The 22,281-nt window shown below is 41.7% G+C and overlaps 1 protein-coding gene and 1 pseudogene across 9 annotated transcripts in view; both read right to left on the reverse strand.

Moving 5' to 3' along the window:
• GNG12 (G protein subunit gamma 12) overlaps positions 1 to 22,281 on the reverse strand; it is a 203,283-nt gene that overhangs the window by 39,796 nt on the left and 141,206 nt on the right. The window lies entirely within an intron of this gene.
• Positions 20,559 to 20,677, reverse strand: LOC120583502 (uncharacterized; annotated as a pseudogene).

Genomic DNA, 22,281 nt, shown 5'->3' on the forward strand with positions numbered 1-22,281 from the left:
AAAAAAAAGAAGAAAGAAAGAAAGAAAGAAAAAGAAAAAAAAGAAAAAGAAAGAAAGAAAGAAAGAAAGAAAAAAGCTGAACCTTTCCTAATAAGGTAATGCCACATGCCATTTGTGGTTTCGAATTGCTCAGCACTCCAAGATCATATGACATTCACAGCAGCCATCCCTTCACGCTTGTGCAAGGTTCTGCAGGAAGAATGAGAGTCTCTCTTTGGTGTGTCCCTGGGGATTACAAATGAATAGGGAACATGCTCTGCCAGTGGAACCCCACATTTTCCTGATTAACCACACTGGCCTCATGTCTCTCCCTAGCACTGCTGCCTGCAGGATTCTGGCTTTGTAGGCTCAGGCACTGAAAGCTCTCAGGTTGCTTTGCACGCATGGTTTCTCTCTCCAACTAGGTACATGGTTCTGGAGGGCAGAAACACTCCTTTATTTCTTTTGTTTCACCCTGCTATGCTTATCAAGGCGTAATCCACCCAGCAGTTACTCAATAAATGCTTGATGATGGATTAGTGCTGAGAATTTTACAGATCAGTAGGTGATCGCTTTATATCATTAACCTCCAACTTATGAATCTGCAGGGTTTCAGAAATGGGTTTCAAAGAAGGTCCTTATAGAGCATATTTTCCCATAGAAACAGTATTATAACTGGGGAGGTTAGGTTTCCAGGCCTGCTCATTTCTCAGACTACCCCATTCATATTTATATACCCTCTTATTGAGCATTATCACTTGTCTCAGACTCGCATCAGACTGGCAGTACATGTGCGGGACATATTCTTTCAACATAATGATTAGTTTAGTTTACAGCATCAGTGATTTGCACAGACTTTCTCCCCCTCTTATTGGATGTATTTTCATATTTTATGATACTTTATGTGGGTCACGATTTATACGTTAGATATTTCAAAAATAACATTAAGAAGAAATTATTTTTGCTCATCATTAAAAAAGATGCATGTACTTTCGTTTTTCCTTTTGTATTAGGATATTTTCTCAACAGCTCAGAACTACAGTTATTATTTGAGTCACCCTGAACCCCAATCATTTTTACACACGCACACACACACTCTCTCTCTCTCTCTGCTATATATCCATTCGGATTCTACCTATTTCCAAAACAGATTTGTAGAAAAAATATCACAGCTCTAGGACTAGCCATTTGTATTTTTGTTTTATATATATTTTTGTTATATATATATATATATATATATATATATATATACACACACACATATATATATGCACACACATATATATTATATATCATATATATGACATATATAATAAATACATATTAATGTGTTATATATTTATTTGGGACCATTAAAATCTATTTTTAGCCACTAATAAGTGAATGACATTAGCTATAATGTCATTCACTTATTTACTAAAGTGAATGACATTAGATATAATGTCATTTACTAAAGTGAATGACATTAGATATAATGTCATTCACTTATTTACTAAAGTAAAAGCTATAGTTGTTCAAAAGTAAGGCAGCATCTATAAGACGCTTTCTCGCTGGGGTGCAGGGAGCATGTTTAATGGTCTGCCTCTGGGAGTAACACCACCCTGCAGAAGAAAGCTTTCTGTGGCTCAGAGAGAAGGACAAACACCATCAGCTGCCTGGCCTGTGGTGAGGACAGTCTGGGCCTCAGGACCCAGTTTCCTTCACGGCCTGCGGTATGGCAGCTCCAGGAGAACTTGTCCACTGTCTAGGATGGGGCCTTCCAGAAGGTCAGTTACTGTGTTTGGGACCATAAATACAAAATACATGCACCCAAATGCCTGCTGTTGTACTGGTCCTGGTAATAACTCTCCGGACACTCAGGTAACCTAAAAAGTCATACCCAGGCCTTTGTTCTCATGCAGTAGCATTCTGAAAAGATAAATCTAAATGATTTTCCAGCATGAAAAGCACAATGTCTCTTCCATCTCTAAGAATGGTATAAAGGATTATCCAGTGGACACTCCAGAAGTGCCAAGCCGAAACAACATGCAAACAGGAAGCTCTCCCAAACCCAAACATGCGAAACTCTTATACTAAATGTGCCTCTCCCCATCTTTTGGAGTTCACAGTGCCTTTCTAACCCAAATTATTCTTTAATGCAGCACAACAGAGATGTCACATTAATGACCACGAAGCGTGACAAGTACCAGTACATTTGTATCACATCTGTCTTTCAGCAAGAATTATTACTAAGAAGAAACTGCGGTCTCTTCTCAACCCCACTGTGCTTGGTAGGAACTCAATATGGGTCATCCTTGATTGCTTGGGCTGACCCTTTAATGAGAAGCTCTGAATAACTATTCTTGTTAGCTGCCCTTTTCTTATATAGCCTCTTAAGAGAAAAATCTAACATATATTCCTCTATTCTCCTAACATTGAGAGAAATGTAATTTAATCAACACAGCAATTAATTACCCTAGATTCATCTTTCCTTGGTGTTTTGGGATGTTGCTGTTTCCAGCTCTCATCAGTGACAGGAGGGCAGCTGTTTAGCTGTAGCAAGTATAGAAGACTGGATGTACCTGGATTCTAACAGACAGCTTTGAAAGTATGACTGTTTACTTTCAAAAATTTCACACATGAAGAGTGCATTGTTGTTTGTCCCCGAAAAATGCCAAGTATGCAGGAGTGAGGTTAATAGCTTTTATGTAGTCAGATCCCAGTTATTTGAACTATTCTAATTTTGGGATGGCAGATGTGTGGCATGTGTGCTGCCTGTTTTCTCACTGCACCCATGGCAGACATCACTAATGGATCTCGACGCTCTTCCTTACTGGGCCCAGACGTGAGTTAATTAATACCTCTTTTCCACACCTGGCTCCAATCCATTGTAGGTACCACATATGATGAAAAACAATTAGCTATTCCTGTTCTAATTGATTTCGTACAATTTATATTCTTACCTTTATGCAACTGACAATTGGCTAAGGTATCATTCCTTTGGCAACATTCTCTCTATTCTCAGCTAATCCCTCTGCTAATCTGAGCTACAAATAACATGAGCTATCATCCATTGCATGTTTACTATGTGCCAGACACTGTTAGACATAAAGTGCCAGTTTACGTTCCTGTGTCCTTACGAAAATATCAAGGAAGGGTAAGCTCGAATCTGATCTGTATTACAACTTCCGCCACTTTTCCCTGGTGACTCCAAAGCTGAATCAGTGGCCTCCCTCTGGCCTCCTACAGTGCCACCACTGCATTGACCTCACTGTAACAGCGACAAATCTATGTGACTGACTGTCTTCCCTACTCATTTCCATTAAGGGAAGACCCCTGTCTTACTCACCTTTGAAATCCCAGCACCTGGAACACCTTCAGAACATAGTAGGTGTTCAGTAAATAAGGCAGAAGCATTTAAAAAACAAAACAACAACAAAAACTCCTGTTTTTAAATACTTTTAGGGCTTCAACTCATGCTCTACAATAAAGAGACAATCCTAAACAACTGCTACTATGGGAGGTCATTTATATCATAAAGCAAGGTGTGCTGGCTCAGATAAACTGGAACACAGGCAGGCAGGGCCAGGCAGTCCCTAATGGCTTGCACAGGTCTGAGCATCCTGAGCACTGAAAGGGCCATGCTCACCCATGCTCTGTTTCTGCCTTTACGCTTTACTATCTTCTTCTTCTCCATTCTCTCTTCTTCCTCCTCCTACTTCTTATTTTTTTGCCTTTCCCCACCTCCCACACTGCAATGTGTTCTACTCAGTTCTACAATCCCAGCACTTAGTCAAGCGCTTGGGCAGTGGTGAATAAAGATTCTTGGAAGGAACCTGAACTAAAAAGAACACTGGCCTGAGCTGAGAGAGCAGGGAGCTGGTTCCGGAACTGCCCTGATCCCCCTGGCAGTTTCGCTCCTGCTCGCTGATGGGAGAAGGCTGCCCCAGAGAAGAGGCGGAGCCCATTAAGTGTGACGGTGTATTCACGCACTCTGACACGTCAAAAGCAGGTTTTCTATCACTTCTCCTTTTGTGACTTCTGTGAACAGGGCTGGTGTTGTCACTCTATCATATCCTATCCCTTTTTGGCCACCTCACACTTTACCATAGTCCATTTTGTGCAGCCTATTTACCATTATGTACGAGAACCTGCTGTTTCCCGCCTGTGCCCAGGCCTGCAGAGTTGTGACCTTTCTAACACTCCCTGCCTACGGTATTTTTTTTTTTTTCCCTCCATTTCTTCTTACCATTGTCTCTGCACAAATTCTTAGGAGGCTCAAGTGTAACCTGCCAGCATGGCCCACAGGGCTCTGCCTGTTCTGACTCCTGATTACCTCTCCAGTTCGTCTCTGACCCCACCCACCTCCCACACACAAAGCTCCAATCATACATGAACTCATCATTCCGTCCCCACCACAAACCTCCGCCTACTGCTGTGGTCTCCAGTTCAGGGAGTGGCCTCACCACCTGGGCAGCTGCCCAAGTCACACTGTGGAGTCACCCTGGCCTCCCTTCTCTCCCCGACTGAACCTCCTCTTCTATCTCCTAGTCCTGCTCAGTCTACCTCCATAATATTTTCCAAATTGGTATGTTTTTATCCCCACTGCTATCACCCTAGTTGGGACTATGAGCAGCTCTCCATTGGATTACTGCAACGTTGTGACAGCTTCATAGCTGGTCTTGTCTACCTTCTGTCAGAATCCCCACCGATCTCTTTGCAGGCAGAGTGATCTATCAGAAAGAAGGATCTGATTATATGCCTCTGCTTTTTAGAGTTTTTCTACAACTTAGACCTCACTTCCTCCAGGAAGCCTTCCTGATATGCTCCTGTAGCACCTGTATTTCTTCCATTAGAATAATGACTGTACTTGTAGGTCTTCTCCATTAGAAGCAAACTTTGTGAATGTCCACCTTGTCTTCCTCTGAGCACTCTGAGATTTTTTTTATGATTCATTCTGTAGCAGGAACTCTAGCCTGCCACTCAACAGCCATCTCCCCCTTCCTCTCAGCTGGCAGAACAAGTATATCCTTTACTCATGTGATTAAGGTAAATCCAGATTGTTTTAGGCCACATAAATGACTCTATCCCATTTTTCAGGAATGATTTTAGGGGTGGGCACATGTCTCAGTTCTGGCCAAGGAGACACGAGGGAAAGTTGGCAGGGGGCGTTTCAAAAGGTCTCTGCATTCTTAAAGAGAGATGCATAAGAAACGGTTCTTATCTCCCTTGGCACTGGTATGAGTGGATGGGATGCCTGCAGCCTTTCTGTATCTAAGAGGAGAGCTAGATGATGCTGTGAGCATGACATAACAGATGAAAAAAATTGATGTTGATGAGCTGCTAAACAGGTCAGCTGCGGACGGCCTACATCTGAACTTCTTTTTAGATGAGAGAATAAGTCCCCTTTTGAGTTTTCTGTTACCTATAGTCCAAACAAATACAGCTTCCCTTAGGGCATTTTTTACTTTCTATTTTATCTTAGAGGTACCTGGGTATAGACTTTGTTTCTTCTGTTATATTACGGGCTTTGAGGGCAGGGTTTGCACGTGATATGTCCTTTAATCTCCCAAAGGCATGGTGGCTTATCCCACTCCTGTGCATGAATGAAGACTCCTTTCTGAATTCATACTGTGAGGTCCTATCTACCTTTTAAAGGTTCTTGCCTTTCTTAGAGGCTTAATTTGTTTGTTTGCTCTTGTTTGTGCTTTTAAAATGTTCAACATAGGAAGAAAAATGAACAAAATATAAAAAGCTCTATGGTCAGCTCTGGGAGGCAAAATCTATGTTATCCATCCTTATATCCCTTATAGTACTGATCACATGCTTCGTGCACAGTGCATACTCAAAGTGTTTGTTAAATGAATAATTTAATTTGCTTCTGATGAGTCAAGGGCACTTAAGACTTTTACAGTGTCCTCGAGTCATAATGATGAACAGTAATTATCAACAAATTGTGCTAAATATAACCCGATCCTAGGACATCACTAGTGGTAATTTTTTGTTTGTCTATGTGACAAAGTTGATATCACCAAGACGTGAAGGCTTTAGAACAGAACAAGCAGAGCTAGGCATTGCAGAACAAGGCAAAAACAAAAGTTCGAGCAGCTCAGGTACCTGGTGAATGTGCCCTGAATGTCCATCTTGTTTGTATGAGGCTCTGGGCTATAACCAAGGCAGACCAACTGTCTTCATGGGGCTTAGCGTCTGTGGACTAGGGGTAGGAAAACAGGCAACTTCAAAAGAGTGGGGTCAGTGTTACAAAAAGGAATTCCCAGGCCACACTTGGTGAGTCAGGAGCACCTCCCAGAGGAACGGCCACACTGCCCCTGAATGCAGAGAGGATGTTAGTTAATCAGAGGAGGGCAAAGAAAGAAGAAAAAGGAGTAGCATGACTAGGCTTGCGGTTTATAAGAAGCCCATTCTGGCTGCATTCTGGAGTGGCAGAGACAAGGCTGGAGCCAGAGAGACCAGGTGGGAGGCTGGTACTGATACTCCCTACAGAATAACGGGGGCCTCTCAGGCAAGAAACAAGGTGATGACAAATGATGTTGGGCTTGGGTCTCCAAGAGCTCATGGTACTATGGCTGTTGCTCAAAGGATGACAGCTATAGACATCAGCCTTCCACCTTCTGGGTTTGGGATGAGGAGTAGGTTTGTGTTGGAGGTAATGTGGTACAGCACAAATAGTTAAATTTTCTATTTGGTTGTAAAACACTTTGTTAGAAGGAAATATGAAAACCTGATACTTTAAAAGAAGCAGAGTAGCTCTGCTGAACCTGGGTGTGTGTGTTTGTGTGTGTATGTGTGCGCACACATGCATGTGTGTGATACGAAGTCCTACTTCCTTACTCCCACAGTTATAAGAGCATGGCGATAGTTCTGATCTCAACACTGCCACTGATTCCTCTGTGAGCCAGCTCGAGCCTCCTTGACCCTCAGTATTTTCACAAGTCCTATGAAGAATCTGAACTGTAAAATCTCCAAAATCAACACCTACTTTGAATTTCCAACTTCAGGCCACAAAGGGATTTGGTGAAATAAGGCTCCTTGAAAACTCACTACAGGAGTAACCTGCACTTTGAGGTTCATGATTCTGTGGGCCAGAGCTTCTCATCCAGTTCCCCTGGATGAGGTTCAGGTGTGCCTCAGCCCCAGGTGGCCAGACACCATCGTACAGTGGCTAAAAAAGAACTCTGGAATCAGGTGGGCCAGGGTTTATGTTCTGACTGTTTCACTCACTTCCTGTGTGATTTTGACAAAGTTACATAACTTCTCTGTGCCTCAGTTTCCTCATCTGTAAAATGAAGGCAATAGGCAATAATATTATCTATATTATAGGGTTATCACGACAAAGATACTTAAAGGTCTTAAAATAATGCCTGACTTTTAGTAAGTACGCAGTACTTGTTGGCTGTTAAAATCTTTCTTTACCTCAATTTCCTCATCTATAAAATGGTCATAATAACCAAACCTACCTCACAGGGTTGTTGTGAGTACTAAATGTAATAATACGTGTATAGTGTTTAGCATAATAACTTGTACATAGTAAGTGTGCAATAAATGCTAGTCATTGTTATTCCTAGAAGATCCCCCCCGCCCACCCCGGCAATCATTTAAAAAATAATACACTCATATCGGAATGTTTCATGCAACAAAGAAATTCTTTCTTTGAAAAATTTCAGCAAAATTTTGACCCCATTACCCTCCTCTACCCCAAGTCTCCATCATGTGCAAAGCACTCTACTTTTAGGCTGATTAAGCTTCACAGTGACTCTCCTAAGAGCTCTGATGTCCTTCTAAATATTCTAGGCTTCCCTTCAACCTGATACTAATATGCCATACTCGCTGCCATTTAGGGGTTATTCAAAATTCTGACTTCGTAAAACAGGGAACAAGGCACAAAGGTTTCTCCTGCAGTGGCTTCTGAAGACAGTCTACTTGGCTTGGCAGGGAACAGAAAAAAGTGTTGTTTTATGGTATCAAATACCAGAAGTAACTCTCATAGCTGCTAACCTTTTGGAGCTCTTCCTATTTCCAGATAGTTATTAGATCACTCTTACTATACTCTTTGTAGGGCAATCAGTTCAATGCTATCTCTTTTCTTTCTTTTTTTTTTTTTTTCTTTGATATTTGGCCAACCTCGCCACCTAGTGGCCAGTCAAGCATAAACATGCTCTCCTGAAAAGGCAGAAAAGGTGGGCTGGCAAATATAGTGCTCAAGATACCAAGGGCCTGATGGATTGTACCCGGTCCAAAGTGAAGAAACTGAGGCCCAGAGAAATGAAGGATGGTGCCAAATGTCAGAGAGAAGAAAGCCAATGTGGAACAATGTGGAAAACCCGGACCTTAGAGTCAGGGCGTGCACTGCCTAAATTCTACCCTCGGCAAGACAAACTGACCATTCAACAAACATTGACTGAGTACTTACTATGTGCCAATAGCTGTGCTAGATGGTGGGGCCATGACAAGAAGCAAGGAAGACAAGACTCTTATCTTCACAGTCAAACGGGAGAGGATGATAATTACAGGGAATCAACAATACTAGTTAATGTGAATTAAGGACTGACTCTGCTGCCAGACACTGTGCCAAGACCTTGAGGTATGCTAGCAACAATCACATGATGAGGTGCAACTATTATTCTTGCTTGAAAAATGAGTGGGAGAACATTTAAGCTATAAGTAATAAACTTAGGGCTCTAAGTTTTTGAATATGAGGTTGTTGGACTATATGCTAAAAGATTTCTAAGGACTCTTTCCAGCTCAGTTTTTCTTTACTTCTAGGATTTCGGGGGTAGAGCTGAGATGAGAAACCAGGACTCTCTTTATATACTGTGCTAATCTTTGTTTATTGATAATAACTGGTAGTTAGCGAATGCTCACTATATGCCATGTCCTGTGACTTTATATCAGCTCATGCAATCCTAACAACCTATGAGATACCTTTAAAATGGAAATAATATACCTGAGTAAAATATCATGTTCTAAAATGGTTTTAAAAAAAGAAAAGGTCCCAAGATAAGTGGAGAAGCTTCCAACCTTGATCCAGTTGTAGGATTCTTAACCATTGTTTTGCCTTTGTTTGATTTAGTTATGTGGTGGGTTAAAAATACACATTGGTGTCCTCAGGCTCTTATAGCAGGAATGGATAATGCGCCCAGGCAAATGATGGTTCAAAGATGAATTACTGTCCAGGGAAATATGGAGCACATTTCTTAACCACATCACTTTGGGTAACTTTGGGATTCTACAGAGCTTGCGAAGCCAAGTGCCAGGCAAACCCGACCCCCTAGGTTTCATTCAAGATTCCAAATGAATAAAGCACATTCCAAGATTTCCACTGAGTACATCAGAGATCAGCAAAGTCTTGAACATGGTATTGCCATCATTCTTTATTCTGTCCTCCCTGGGGATATCTACAAAGCATCCACTTTCTGTGGTGAGGCCATCGGGCAAGCTCCCACGGTGATTTTGCAAATGGAGGCACTGAGTTCCTGGGAGGAGAGGGCTTGCTTCAGAGTCACAGGAGGTCCCTCTTGTGGCAGGACCGCTTCCTCCTACACCTGGGAAAGCAGACCATGTGGGACCTGGAGCTCCTCGGGTCTTGTAGAGATTAGCCTCTCTGGACAGGATCTCCAGAATGATACTGTAGTGGACCACAGTGAGAACATCTGCTAGATATGCTAGACTGTTCAGCCTAGAATGCTCTGCTATCCTTCTCTGAATAGCAAGATCTCATTTAACTTTCTAGGTTTAGAGATTAATGCCTGCCTTGCCTGACCACCACCCTGGCCCTAAGCCAAGCTTGTCCCTCTTAGGAACTGCTACACTCTCCTAGTGCCTAGCACAGGACTGTAATCACAGATTTGCTTATCTGTGGACCGTGAACATCTTCAGAAGGTGGACTGGGTGGCTCATCTATCCTTATGAACTCAGTACCTAAGGTGTCTGGATTGCAAAGGTGCTGAAAAGTAAAGCAAAGCCAAAAAGGAAAAAAAAAAAAAAGTAAAGCAATAGAAAGTAAAGCAAAAAATTCCAAGGCTGGAAGAGGCTGAAGAAATCAAGAGGTCATCTCATTTAAACTCCTGCTTAATATAGGATTTCCCTCAAAATATCGTTAAAGAAAAACAAAAGTTTAATAAAGAGTATGTGTTTGTATCTATATCTAAATGATAGATTACTTTTTCTACTAGAATAGTGGTAAAGACACAAAAAGCAAGATTTCACTCAGATCTTCCTTCTTTGAGAGTTAGCATCTTTTTTAGATTTTTTTCTTCCTAAGTTTTAAAGAAATACATGCTCTTGAGAAAAAAAATGTAGAAATATATTAATGTGGATAACAGATAACAAGTTAACATGTTGCTATATTTCCTTCTAATCCTTTCCCCATGAGTTAAAGTAGCTGAAATCATACTCTATTATTTGATTATATATTTTTTCCTTCTCAGCAAAGGAATTTCCCTATGTGATTACAAACTCATTAGCACCATGTTTTAAAACTCTTATTTTGACACAACCTTTTAACTTAGAGAAAAGTTAGAGGAATAGTACAAAGAATCCTCTGATACCCTTCACCCAGATCTGGATTTCTCAAATGTCAACAATTTTACTGTATTTATTGTTATCCCTTCATTCTCCATGAATGAAGGGATAACAATGAAGGAGGGGGAGAGGGGAGAGGGAGAGGGGGAGAGGCGGAGGAGGGGGGAGGGGAGAGGAGGGAGAGGGAGAGAGAGAGAGAGAGAGACAGACAGACAGACACAGGAGACAGACAGAGAGAGGCATGCACAGATGATGTTGTTTTACCCCTAAACACTTCAGTGTTTTTTATAAATAAGGAGTTCTCTTGCATAACCACACTACAATTGATATACTACTATTATCTGTATACAGCCTTATTCAAATTTCAGCAATTGTCTCAAAAATGTCTTTTACAGCAAAAGAAAATTCTAAATTCTACACTACATTCAACTGTCATACCTCTTTAGTCTCTTTTAATCAGGGACGGTTCCTGAGTCTTTCTTGTATTTCACAATATTGATTTTTTTTGAGTAAAGGCCAATTATTTTGTGGACTGCCCCTCAGTTTGAGTTTGTCAGCTCTTTCTTCCTGATCAGATTCACGTTATTCGCTTTTGACCCACAAAAGTGAACATGCATGGTTTTTAATGATTGTAGTAAGATTTTGTTTTACGTAAGTAATCCCTTATTATAGAATTGTGGGCTATTTTATAATTTTTCTCTATTTTCAAAACGAAGCTCTTTCCTTCTCTTCCTATCAACTACCTATCTATTGGCTCTTCATTAATTTCTATATTAACAATTTATTCATTATATTAAAAGAATGGACATTTTAAGGCCATTGATATATTAATAACTTTTTCTAAAAAGCTCCCGGTGACTTGCACTCCCACAACTGATGAGTGTCTGCTCTACCTCAGGCCAAATGGCCTTGCACACTCGCATGTTACAAGATATATTTTGATTTGGAAAGACAAAAAACAATATCGCATTGCTGTGTTCGTAGAATCTATCTAACAGCATGGTTATGAAGGGCATTGTTCCTCTCATGACACTGAATATATTCATTCATTTGTTCATTCCTTCACTCATTCAGCAAATAGTCACCAAGTGTCTGCTCTGTGCCAGTATTTTTCTATATGCTAATATCGAGCTCTCGTGTAAAGAAATAAACAAGATAATACAGCTGGTGCTAAGGGCTATGAAACAGTCCAAGAACATGTAATTTGAGGGGTACTCCAGGTAGACACAGGCAAGAGGCCTGGTACCTGGAGAAAGATGACCAAGCGGGTGTGGAAAGCTGCTTGGGGGCACAGGGAGAAAAGGGTATGGCCCCTGGAACAGCTCCCGTTTCGTTTCATAGTACTTACCACAAAATTCCATCCAAATGTCCGTAAAACATTGCCCTTTACTAAAAATACGAACCCGTGTTCTGCCCCATCCCAAATATCCACTTCTAAGCCTGCCCTTCTACCTGTCTGTCCCAGTCAGCAGAGTCTGAACTTCACCATGTTGTAATTTGTGAATAATAATGAAAGCCTGAAAACGCTCTGAAATTAAAGGGAACTCACAAACCATTCTGATATTGCTCAGCCTTGCAATTACCTGAACATCAAGGAATCATTAATGAATTGGGCTGTCTCGATATTGGATTAATGGCCACTTTCAAGAGGAAAGGGGGCCGATGCCCAAGAAAAAAGTGTGTGTGTGTGTGTGTGTGTGTGTGTGTGTGTGTGTGTGTGTGTGGTGTGTGTGAGGGAGATCTATTCCAAATAACAGGGGTGGTGGCTGCAGCCACAGGTAAGGAGGGTAGGTATTCACAAAGAAGAGGAACCAGATTATGCTGTGGACTGAGACTGGGCCAGCAGGAATTCCAGCTCCCTAGGCCTAGTCCCTCCTCCTGGCTCTGTCAGAGTGAGTCAGGAGGCAAGAAACGAGAAGAGTCTCCCAGGAACTAATTCTGGAGGAAATACATATCCCTCTCCCCCAATAATGGCGATTCAATGCTTAGGATAATTGGTTTCTATACACCAGGGGCTAAAAGCAAACAGATATTATGAAAAAAAAAATTTTTCTCACTCCAAAATTGTATGAAATAAAAAAACTGAAGTAGACAAAATGTATAAAAAGATGACCAATAATCATAGATATCTCTATAAATATTGAAAAAAAAAGTCACAATAACCTACGAGGTATATGTATACTCTTTTCCTTTCATATCGTTTTCAGGAAAAATAGCCCTAAGTATGCAATTAATCTGATGTATGAGTAACAACCTCTTAACAACAATGCTATCTCCTCAAACACTGAAGTGCATTTGAGAGCAGAGAAAGGGGGGGAAAACCCAACTATTATAAGCATTACTAATATAAATGCTACAATTATATCCTCCTCTTAGGGGATGAAGATCCTGAACAATGAAAATGATAAACATTCATCCAGGAACACAATCTACTACTTGGTGAACAAAAGATAGATGAGAAGTCTTTTATTATAGAAGATACAATAGAAGCTAAATAATTGGGTCAGATTTGGTAATTAAAAGTAGTTGAATAATTAACCAAGGATTAATAAAGGTGTCAGGATAAAATCATATTTTATCAGAGGATTAAATATATGGGGATGTTTTTACATTTTAACCATTATCCTTCTCAATCTGTTTTGCATTTTGCTTTTAAAAATATACAAAAAGAGTAGGGACTAGTAGTAAAATAACTATACCTAGTTAGCCTAACAGTGAGGGAAAGCTACTTTCTGGAAGTTGTTAGTAGCAAATGTAAACAAACTGAGGCAAACAATTTAAACTAGCAAGAATAAATCAAAATATTTCAAAGTGGGCAACAGTGAGCTGGAGTTTGTCCGTTATGATCACTAACAGATACACAGTAGGTGGTTGAAAATTCCTGTTTTCTGGTTGGTTTTCTGTCTCTGCCACAACTGCAAGGAGTGAAAGGAGCCTCGAGACTGGTAAGGATTTGCCATAAGTAGCACTGGTGGCAGAGACTTGGCGAAAAGTCTACTGTAGTCTAATAGGTGTGAGCCTTAAGCCTGGTGGCATATTAACCATTTTACTCTTTACAAGTATAAGAAAAGTATTTACCCCTAAGTTTATAATAATTGTTTCAAGATGATAAAATAAAATAAAACACCACCAAAATACCAAAAACCTTATAGACTGGGCCCCTTTCACTATACTGACTTATGAAAGGCTGACAAGTTCTTTCCAGATTATCAGTCAGAACAATGAGGATGCCCTACTGCCCATTTTAAATAAAATTCTCTATTTCTCCTCCAGGGGGAGACGTTGGCCAGCATTTCATTGAAAAAAGGAAATTATTTTCAGACTTGGATTTTCACATAGTGCTAGAAAGATACATACAAAGAGGGCCTTTCCCTCCCCTTCGTCTCCATACATTTGATTCTGGCTGATTAGAAAAGCACTCCAGCCCTCTTGTGGAATAAGATGGAACGGCCATGATTAAGGGCTGAGAGGGAGTGGAATACTTTATCAGCATAGTCCTGTAGGTTGGCTGGCTCATTTGCCTAAAACTGATATAGTTTCGAGGATATTGTTTTTTGTTGTTGTTGTTGTTGTTTTTTTAAGGAGAATTTTCCACCAGGCCTATACTGGCCAGCCAATACAGCCCTCACACAGGGCTGGCTCCCTCCTAACGGGCTTTGTCACAGGGCCTCTCTCTGATAAACCACAAAAGCACTGGCATTCTAAGAGCACCCACTCTGCTTTCCTGCAGGAACAGTGGGACCCTTCCACTCCATGGAGGGTGCCCGGGGTCCAGGAGAAGCCTAGATGATTCCTCCCTGGGCCTTCCTCCCCCTCACTTAAAGGGTTAGGAGCTCCCTGTGGAAACTCAGGTCCACCACGGTAAAGGACACACACGGGGCGAAGCCTGTACCTGAGGAAGAAGCAAATTGCAGTTTCAGTGTCTCGGTGATGGCGAAACAGGGCAGAGGGAAACTCCCAGTGTGAGTGATGATTCTCCCTGGTCCCGGGACAGATTTAGTTTTTGTGGATCCTGAGCCTTATACGATTTGGTGGGCGAGGGGCTTTTTAAAAAAAGAATACAAAATTGGGAATAGCATGTTAACTACAGAGCATTGGAAGGGGTCCCTGGTAGTGAAGACTCTAAATCTTAAGCTCCATAACCAGCATTAGCTCTGTGGTTGGCCCTAATGGCTGAGGAATGTGTTGGCAAGGGGTTTCCATAGCCTTGTTCACATAAGGCAACTGATGGCTTCTCTGAGGTCCCAAGGCTCTGCCTCTGCCTCAGGGAGTGGACTAAGGATTTGGGGAAGAGTGCAAGGTGATCGTCCACCCAGAGTCTCCCTTCTGTTCTGCTACCTCTTCATCCTGCCCTGAGCATGTGGAGGATGCTGGATAAATACTGATGCTGGATAAGTACTTGCTGATGCTAGATAAATACTCACTGACTGATCCGCCAACTAAAGTGGTAGCTTTTCCACTTACTTGTCCCTCCCCTTAAGGCTTGCACTGCTTCCCCTTTCTCTGGCTTACCAGCCATGTTTCAAGCCTCCATGTAAAAAAAGATGACTCTTGAACTACCTATCTATGGAGGTAAGCAGACCCAACTCTAAGGACAGTTTCTTGCTCACCTGGACAATTCATTCACCAAAGGTATCCAGTTCCACAAACTCTAAAATCAATCCAACAAATAATGATGAGGTCTTCTTTCTATACAAACCCTATATTTGGCACAGCATGGGCAACTGGTCAGTAGGACACAGGGACTGGATCTCTACTGGCTCAGGATTATCCTTTGCTCCAGGGGAATCCTAGGACAGAACTGCTTGTCCACATAGTCTTGTTAAAGACAACAAACCTCCTTAGTCAGGAATCCCAGTTCAGCCATGGCGAGCTCTCCATACCTGCCTGATCAAGCCTTGGTTCCCAGTTTGGATCATCCCATTGGTTCAGACCCTGCCTCCTCCTCCACCTTTTTCTATGACCACTTTGGGCTCCACAAAGTTGCCAACTATGCCAGTCTTATTGAAAGAGAACAAAATAAACTGATCTAAATTTAAAGCACCTAGCTAAACACAGCTACCTTCGCATATTTTCACAGTCCTTGTAAAAATAATGTGTTAATTTCTCCTAATCTACCAGCAAAAACACTTACCCAAATCTTAACAACAAGCAAATTAAGTGAGACCTAAAAAAGGGAAAGTTGCTCGGTTTCATTAATGCAGCTTGCTTTTGTATATGATACAGTTTGGTATTTATAAGCAAACCTGCTACTAAATGTTCTTGTTCTTTCTTAAATAAAACAGAACTACTTCTTACATGTAACAGTGTCCTCATGAAGCCATTTATAACAAGGAGAAAAAGTGTTCTACAAATTCTTACCCATAAAATGAAAATAATATTGTGATGGGTAAATAAATGGCTGCCATATTTGGGTGCTGTGTGCCAGGCCTGTGCTAGCATTTCGTATAGATTACTTAATTCTCTTAGTAACCCTGTGCAGTATTAGCCTCATTTTATTGATGCCAAAATCAAGACTTTAAGAGTAAGTGACTTGCCCAAGGTCACAAAGGTGGTTTAGTGCTGGATTTGAGGCTGGGCAGGTTGAGCTTTATTCTTAGCCCCTGGGCCACACTGCCTCTCCAACCAGAATCACTTGTACACCATAAAGTAATGAGTTTTGCAAGATAATTTTTTTAAAGCAGGTAGTTGTGCATATTTTAATATTCTCTCGAATTCCTATTTGATTAAAAAAAACTATTGCTAGAGAATTTTTTATTTTTTCAAGGTTTTAAAGGCCACTTTTTTCAAGGATTTAAATTTTTTTTTTTTTTTAAGATATCGTCACAACAGATATACAAATAAAGGTAATAGCTACAGTTTATTGAATATACACTATGCAGAATTGTGTGGCCACTGTGCTGAATTCATTACATGCACTGGTTCCTTTAATCGGCTGTCTTATGAGGCAGTGGCATTATCCACATTTAACAGATGAGGAAATCAAGGTTCAATCACTTGTCTTAGTAGCCAAGGAGAGGTCTGAACTCTAGTCTATCTGCCTATACTATGCCACCTCCCTACTTTACAATGTATACAAATAGTATCTTTTAGTTAACAGCCTGTTAGCTATTTCGTACATCTAGATCTTTGAATGGCCAAATGGAAATCACTATATTCCTTCAGGCCAAGAGAAGAAGACAGGTGAGTAGTGCTAGGGGAGTTCAGTTCTATTCTCTCAGTATCAGTCTCCGACATCATCTGGGGCATGAGGTTCACAGGGTGGGCCTAAGGGAGGGTGGGAGCTATATTCTACCATTTTGGTGAACAGCCAATAAAAATAACATGAGGACAAAAACCAGGTTCAAATCTGGATACATAATGTTGAGTCTTGCCCAGGGAAACTAGTCCATGACAGAACTATCCAAAATGCATTTTTAGGCCATTGTCTCCAAAGTGACTCCAACGTTAGCTAAACCAAGCATCATACCAGCATGTGCTACTTGCTCATCTGAGATGCTGCCTTTACCATGGGGTAGGAGGCCTAAACATAGAGTGGCCTACTTATTATGGGACCTCCCATCATAGTGGCCCAATCTGCATATGACAAAGGAAGACGTCTTAGCAGAGAGGCCAAGTTCACAATGTTGTGGCCAGAGAAGGCAGAAAAATCTGCTGACTCCAAAGGAAGCTTAAGCATAAATGAAAAACGGCAAAAATGTGAGAGAGGGGTGTTTTTGGAGGGCAGCGGGGCACATTTTGTATGGCTTGACTTTGCAGAGTTCATAAACTCTGAATGGAGCCCTGATCAACATGCCCCCATGAAGCACAGCAAATCGGCTCTCAGATCAAGAGAAGGTATGTTAGGGTCATGAGCATGAGAAATGGTGATTGAGCAGTGTTTCCAAATACTAGCTTTCCCTTAGGTCAAGTGCACTCTGGCATGACGGTAGAGAAAACCTTCCCTGAGACAAGGTCCAAGGCTTCCCTGTGGTCTTAGAGAACAAGGTGTTGGTGAAAGCCTGGCTGCCACTCGAAGTCTCTGCTGCCCATGCAGATCTTCTCCGATGAGATTCACACACACACGCTTCCCATCCCATTAACAGGGATGTTATTAGGAGCCAGGCCTGGCTTCACGGGAGCATCATCTTTCCAACAATTCCAACTTATCAGGACATTGGAATGGGAGGGAGAGAGAGAGGGAGCTTTCCGTGTCTGGACGGGTTTCAAGCCCAGGATGAAGGGCCACTTTTAGGGGTGTGGAAGAGGAGTTCCTTGCACTGGGCGGGGGTTAACAGTTAACAGGATGCTAAAGTGGAAGTTTCCACTGCGGCATCAAGATTCAGCAGATGGGAAATTCCAAAGCAAGGGGCCAGACCATTATGTGGAAATGTCTAAGAAGCTGGCCTGGCTGGCTCAAAGATCCATAAGAGGATATAAACAGGTTCAGGACAGTGGAAAGTGGGGGGAGGATTTTCTGAGGCAGATTCCTCAGAAATGCTCTGATTCCTACTCTCCCCAAGGCAGGTGAGGTAGAGTGGGTCAGCCTTCATCTCATGCCTGGAGAAAAGGCTTTCAAGGGCAACATGTGGAGGGCTTGATATGTGTCTCCTAGAGTTTGGGGATTGGTATTCGACATCTGCCTGGGGAACCAAATGTGAGGGGGGGCCAAAGCGGCCTCAAGCAGCAGAGTTGAAGGCAGTGTTGGGGAAAGTTACTGCTCTGCCCTTTCCCCCGTGGTGGTGGTGGCGGGGGTGGGGGTTGGTTAAAGGAATGTGAAGTCTGGGCACTGTGAATGCCACCCTGGGTCTCCTCAAAACAGGTTTCACCCAAGAGGGCTTCATTCAGCTTGAGGGTAAGAGGACCCCAAAAGAGAATCTGAATGGAAATCAGAAGCTGATGGCAGATGGTAGCAGCCAGCAGGAGAGGCACTGCCCGAATCCTGGGAGAGCCTGATGGAAAGTTCCAGTGGGGAGTCCTCAAGAAAGCCACAGAAGCAGCCAAAAGAGAGAAGAGTCCCTTTACCTATAGCCAGGCTCAGAGAACCCAGGGCCAAGTGTGACAGCAGCGATCAGGTAAAAACTTTCCTCCCTCCCCCGGCCTCACCTGGTGTGAAGCAGTGCGTAGCTGGAGGCGGGGGAGGCCCTCACGGCAAGATGGAGGAAGATCCCCTCTTGGTATGAATATTGACTGTCCATAGACTAGAGTGAGCATTTCCAGTTTCCAAAGTGAACGTGTGTGTGCGTATGTGTGTGACTTAAAGTAGCCTTAGGACTTTTTATTACCTAAGAGAAAGCAGAAAAGTCATAGGCCTGATCAAGTTTTTTTTTTTTTTTCCTGGAAATGAGAGAACACACATCACATTTAATAAACTTTAAAGGAACAGTGGGAGACAAGAATAAAGCAGTGTCTTAACTATGTCTCACAAGTCATGTTGTGCAATGTACTAGTTACACCTAACCTTTGCTAAGAACTGACTATGTGCCAGGCACTAGGCCAAAGACTACAGACATTACATCATTCAGTCCCCCTGACAACGCCATGAGGCAGGTATTATTATCCCCTTTGACGAATAAGGAAACTGTGGCTCAGAGAGGTTAGGCAACTTCCCCAGGGTCATATAGGCAAAGAAGTGAAGAGGTAGCCTGGATTCAACATCAAGCCTGACATCTAACCCTGAGCTCTTTTATTGTCCCAGATAAGTTGTTTTCAGGAGACAGTTGTGACCATAGCAGGACAGGGACTTGGGTCCTGTTCATCCTTCCTTCTCAGGAGTCCTTAAGCTAGAAAACCACTGAATTGCATGATCTTCGTGGTGTCTTTCCAATTCGGGGATTGTATGATTCTATCGTCTGTAGGTGGGAAGGTGGAGACAGGTGGACCCACAACAGCAGACATGGGGAAGGAGAGAAACTTGGAGTTTGTATCCTATGTTCCCAGACAGACATCTAGAAGGAGCTGGTTCCAGTAGGAGGTACTATAACAGACCTGAGGTTCGCAGAATTATAGTCAGGTGTATAGATATATAGTTCAGGCAATGCACATAAAGCATTTAGCACCAAGCCTGGCACCAAAGTAAGCACTAGGTAAATGGCAGCTACGACTATGAAAAGTTGACATATATGCCTAAAAACATCAACGTGTAATTTAATGAAACATACTCAGCCACTGACATCACTGTCTCTGTTCCATAAGGAGCTATGTTTATCATGGATGCTAAACTTTACTAGCTGAACCAAGATAAGAAACGAGCCATACATAAGATTGAGCTAGCCAAACCTAAAATAACTTAAGTCTGAAACAATGGCTCTTAAGCAGCAGGGGACCTACAAGAAAATGATGGCAGTATGATCTCTTTCTCCGGTAAAAATAAGTGCATACACATGATTTTGCAAGTAATTATAGAGCCCATTCATTGACTCCAGGTTAATAACCATTCCTCTAGAGCTTGAGGATGCGACATGAGGTCCTCAGGCTGAAAGCTACCTATCCATGTCCTCGTCCTCTCTACATGCTCATTATTGCTATTCGTTGTCATGATACCAAATTTGGAATGGGTAGTCAATGTAACTGATGATGAATCTAAATTTTAAGCCTTTCAAGTTTAGTGGACCCCAAATTAAGAATTTCTAAATCAGTGGATGCTGGTACCTAAAAATTTTATCTGCTTGGCATCTTCCTTCCTTCTTTTCTCATGTTTTTTCCTTCTTTTTTTCATTTTTCTTTTCCTTCATTTTTCCTTCCTCCTTCACTCCTTTTTTTTTTTCCTTCCTTTTCCTTCCCTTCCTTCCTTCTTCCTTCCTTCCTTTTCCTTCTTTTTCCTTCCTTTTCCTTTTTTTTTTTTTTTTTTTTTTTTCCTTTTTTTTTTCCTTCCCTTTCCTTCCCTTCCTTCTTCCTAATTCTAGCTAATAAGATTGATCTAAATGAAAAATAAAGTCCAAAAGGAAATTCCCATTTGTGGGTAGTCCTTGTGGAATTCTGGGCTCCTCTCTGACAATGATCTCTACTGAATTAAATTTTTTTCTTCTGTTACTAAAATTCCTTCTTTTTCATTTTATTTTATTATTATTATTTTTTTACACCTACAGCACCTGGTCTTCCTAGGTGGTCTCCCATCCAAGTATTAACCAGGCCCGACCCTGCTAAGCTTCCAAGATCAGACGAGGTTGGGCATGTTCAGAGTGGCACATCTGTAGACTAAAATTACTTCCTTTTTACTAGGGGATCCCATTCCATGTGATTCTGGAGGTATTCACCCTCCCTCAAGGGATATCTGAATAAGGTATGGTTAGACAGACACTGCTTATTGTCTACTGCCTACTTCTGGCTAAGTCGATTCGGGCAAGAAATTTGAACTGGGTCAATTAAGATCCTTCCTCAGTATCACTGTTAGAACAATAGCAAAAGAGGCATGTTCTTTTCACTGAGATCCATAGCTATGAGGATGACAGAAATGTAATGCTGTTGGCTACCTATCGTGGTGAGGGAGCACTTGCTCATGAGTATGAGAAGCTGACGAGAGTTAGGCAGAGCCAAAAGATGAAAAGAGTGAAAGATGATGGCCTGATGATTGATATCTTCTGAACCCCTGGGTACAGCTAAGCCTGAAGTTCATGCCGGCATGGACAACATAGTGATGTCAGTCAAGAAACTAGTTTAAGTTGGATTTCTGTTACTTGCAAACAAAATAATTCTAATGAATAAATCTGATCTAAGTGAAAATAAAGCCCCCAAAGAAATTCCCATTCATGGGTTGTCCTTGGTGGAATTCTAGGCTCTTCTCTGACAATGATCTTTACTGAATTAAAAATTTATGATCCTATGACATTCTTGTAAAAAGTCTAGGCTTAACATTACTTTCACACTACCTTCTGTCCCTGCCAGTTCATCTTAACAATGCTGCCACCAATCAGACATGACTTCTTACAATTAATATTAATGTTACCAACCAGAAGAAGAGAGTCCCAGAAGTGGACGACAGGAGCCCAGGTTATAGTTTGCTACCATCAAACAAATACATGGAGTCTACCTACTATGTCTAGTCTCACGAGCTTCTCAAACTGCCCTGATTCTCCCCAAACACTCCAGTATCCATGGGACTCAAAACAGAAGGAGAGAGATATTTGGAATGAGGAAAAGAGCCACACAGGTCACAGTAAATAGGGTCAATGTAAATTCTGTGCATCAAAGACACTCCACAGGCTGAGTCAGAGTGCAGAATGATTTGGGAGTGAGGAAAAATAATATTCAGAGTACTTTCAAGAAGTTATTTGTTATTCTTTTAGAACAGGGATGGCAAGTAGATTTCAACTTGTGTATCAAGTTCGGTACACAGCCAAATACTCAGGTTCAGCATCATAAGCCATGACAATCTGTGAAGTTCATCACAGGTGGGGGTGGGGGACAGTATGACAATATGTATTTGTTATCCTAGTTGAAACCATTACATTGTATCCTTGATTTAAGCAAGGCCAAGAGAGAAATGCGTATCTGGACTGGAAGGGCTTTTCTTGGACTACACTCAGTGTTACATCATTTGTCCAGGGTGGTCCTCATTATTTTAGTTACCAAAGGGATGTTGTTTGCTACCTTATGTGGTATTCTCTTTATGAGCACTGAGGAGAAATTACTCTAAGCCTTGAATCACAATTAATTTTGCTTCTTCTGAGTAACTAGTGTGCTTTTCTGTTCCAGCCACAAGGAACTGTTAACTGAGTGCATTTTCCTCCTTGTACTGATGCCTCAGAAGCTCAGACACAAGAGTATGGTACTTGCTAGCAAATATACAGGCTGTCACCCATG

The sequence above is a fragment of the Pteropus medius genome, unplaced genomic scaffold (assembly GCF_902729225.1).
Source record: "Pteropus medius unplaced genomic scaffold, Ma_sr-lr_union100, whole genome shotgun sequence".
NCBI classification, from domain to species: Eukaryota; Metazoa; Chordata; class Mammalia; order Chiroptera; family Pteropodidae; genus Pteropus; species Pteropus medius.